Source organism: Pteropus vampyrus, unplaced genomic scaffold (assembly GCF_000151845.1).
Source record: "Pteropus vampyrus isolate Shadow unplaced genomic scaffold, Pvam_2.0 Scaffold180, whole genome shotgun sequence".
Taxonomy (NCBI): Eukaryota; Metazoa; Chordata; class Mammalia; order Chiroptera; family Pteropodidae; genus Pteropus; species Pteropus vampyrus.
Genome location: NW_011888961.1, coordinates 1,606,260 through 1,609,686, shown reverse-complemented (window position 1 = coordinate 1,609,686; position 3,427 = coordinate 1,606,260). Strand labels below are relative to the sequence as shown.

The window sequence follows — 3,427 nt, the reverse complement described above, 5'->3', positions numbered from 1 at the left end:
AGCATTATTTACAATAGCCAAGACATGGAAACAACTTAAGTGTCCATTGATAGATGGTTGGATAAAGAAGATGTAGTACATATATGCAACGGAATACTACTCAGCCACAAAAAGAATGAAATCTTGTCATTTGTGACCATGTGGGTGGACCTAGAGAGTATTATGCTAAGTGAAACGAATTAGACAGAGAAAGACAAATACTATATGATTTCACTTATATGTGGAATCTAGGAAGCAAAACAAATAAACAAACGAAACAAAATAAAATAAAACTAATAAAATAGACTGTTTGTTGCCAGAGAGGAGTTTGTGGGAGGGAGATGAGTGAAGGGGGTCAAGAGGTACAAACTTCCAGTTATAAAAATAAGTCACGGCGATGCAATATACAGCATGGTGACTATAGTTAATAATACTGTTTTTGCATATTGAAAAGTGCTGATAGAGTAAATCTTAAAAGTTTTCATCACAAGAAAAAATAAATTTGTAACTTCGAATGGTGGCAGATGGTAACTACACCTATTATGGTGCTGTTTGGCAGTGTATACAAATATCGAATCATTATGTTGTTTCCCTGAAACTTATAAATGCTATCTGTCAATTATACCTAAAAAAAAAAAAAACACCAACAAAAACCCCACATTAGAACCAGTCTAAAAATATCTCTGGAAACATTTGGCTTTCGATAACCCTAAGGATAACTTTGTTTATCAAGTGTGTACTGTCATAGAGAAATCCATCAGCATGTAGATTTCAAACACCAGAGGAAAATGCCTTTTACACCTGCCCATTTAGGAAATCTTAATAGCTTCAAAAGTTGAAAGGACTTTGAGTGTTCTGGGCCATCACTTCTGTGACCCTCCACTTCCCTCTGCACCACAAAAGCACATTTCAGAGAAATCTCTCTTTTTTTTTTTAATGTTTAGGTTTGGTATTCTAGTGTCTGACCAAGTAGAGAATTGAGAAAATGTCTTCCTTATATTAGAATAAACCCAGGTGCCATGTTAGGCCATCCCTTCTCTTTCTTTCCAGTGCAGGTTAGGAATACTTAAACTTGATTTTCAAGAGCGAGGGTTTGGCCTTTTACCTCCTACGCCTTTGAATTAAATCCTAACAGCCCCAAACCTCCACCTCGCCCCTAGATTTCTCTCTAAGCTCTTTTATTCTGTCTTTAGAGACTTAATATCACTTACCTTCTTTGCAATTTTCTGCTCTCTCCTTATCGTCTCTATTGCTTCTTGAATCTTGTTATTCCCCAAACTAGAAGTGGTACTCTAGAAAGAGTATTACTTCTTAAATCAACAGGAGAAAATAGCTTTATTAGCACCATGTCATGTAATCAACAAATATTTATCAAATGTCTATTATGTACCAATCATTGTGTTGGCACGAGTGACAAAGGTGAAATGACACATTTCCTACTCTTTGTATCAATTATGAGATGTCTCTAGAGTTGGATGTTCATATCTCAAGATAGATACACATGACTCATGAGCGTGGGCAGAAAAATACTAAAAAGTTTATTAATGTTTCTTAATTTAAGTCTAAAAATAAGAACCTAAGTCTTACTAGCATTCAACATAGGCTGCCAGGGGAGCCCTCTCTTAGCCCATGTGTCAGATGTCACATTTCGGGTACAGTATTTAAAATAGCTGGAGGCTATAACGTTGAAGGGTTGACGGTACAATGTGCATGTCACACATAATGTTTCTAATTGGATTGATTTGGGATTCCTTACTAATTTTATTTTCTCTAACGGTTTTATTGAGGTATAATTGATATGCAAGAAACGGCCATACTTAAAGTACACAATTAGATCAGTTTTAACATACGTCTATACCCATGAAACCATCACCAAGATCAAGACAATTCAACACTGATAAAGTTTCCTCCTGCCCCTTCACAATCCTCTCGCCCCACTCCTCCTTGCCTGTGTTCTCCCATCTCCTGTCCCCTGGCAATCACTGATCTGCTTTCTGTCACTACACATGGGTTTGCATTTCCTAAAATTTTATGTAAATGCAATCACATATTATGTTCCTTTTTCTTTCTGGCTTCTTTTACTCAGCATAATTATTTTGAGATTCATCTATGTTTTAACATGTATCAGTAGTTCACTCTTTTTAATGCTGAGAAGAATTCTATTGTATGAATTTCTCTGTTCACCTATTGATGAGCATTGTAATGTTTCTACTTTAGGCTGTTACAAATAAAGCCGCTGTGAACATTCATATGCCTTTTTCTCAATATATGTTTTGTTATGTCCATGATAGGTCTCTGCTGAATACAACTGTAAGGATTTGTGCAGTCACTCAGTAGCTTTATAGTATAAATCATTTTCTCAGGCTATTGATGAATATTCTTCACATGGCAGAACCAAAAATCTTATTAAAATAAAGCTAAGACAAATTAAATCAATTTCTTTTCCCAGTTAACCAACTCTGTTACTCAATATTAGATTAGATAAATCGGACAGAGCAGTTTTCATTGTAAAGCCCTGTTGGTTGATATTCAGTAATCTGTTATTTTAAAAATGTTTACTAATTGATTTGACAACTGCTTTCAGGTATAAGGTTATATATATTTCAGTTCACCTAGTTAATTTATTCTGTTTTAAGGAGCCCTCATCTTGGTTTAGTTTCTTGACCAAATTATCATGCAATTTCTTCTTATAAAAGAGGAACTACTTTGAAAATTTCAGTATAAATTTGCATTTATAGAGTCTTAGCAAGCAAAAACGAATTATATTTTTCATATTTAAAACTTAAGCATCTGAATTGTCTATGGCCATGCCACCCTTAATAAGCCCGATCCCATCTGATCTCAGAAGCTAAGCAGGGTTGGACCTGGTTAGTACTTGGATGGGAGACCACCTAGGAAACAACAGGCATTATGGAGCAGAAAACAAACCATTTCTACTGTGCCTTCTCCATGTTCCTAACTTGTAAGCCATGAGAAATAATAAATAATTATTGTTGGTTTAAGCTACTCACTTTTGAGTGATTTGTTACACAGCAATTGATAACACATTCTGTCTATGCTTTGGTTTGCTTTTTGTTCTTTACTGAAAATAAAAATGCACAAGTCTCTCCCATCTTTTAAAAGCCCTCTAGCTATGGTTATGTGTCTCTTCTCTTCACAGCTGGTTTCTTAAATGAGTCATCTATACTTACTATCCTCACTCACAGCTTATTCACTAGTCAACACCCACCAGGCTCTGGAAACGAATGAGGTCACATTAACGGAAGTTCAGGCTTATTTCTCCCACTTGTAAAACACAAGACTTCAGCACCCCACCCTGCCTTCATGCTCTCTCCCATTCATTTCTGAGCAAAACCCACCCTAGCAGAAAGAGCCACCCCTGCCCCTGAGAAATTACATACAAAAAAACCATTATTTTTTGAGTGGACCGAAAAAGACACTCCTTCTA

At 35.9% G+C, this 3,427-nt stretch overlaps 1 pseudogene; it reads left to right on the top strand.

Annotated features, from left to right (window-relative positions):
• Positions 1–2,776: 2,776 nt before the first annotated feature.
• On the top strand, positions 2,777–2,896 carry LOC111746246 (annotated as a pseudogene).
• The last annotated feature ends 531 nt before the right edge of the window (positions 2,897–3,427 follow it).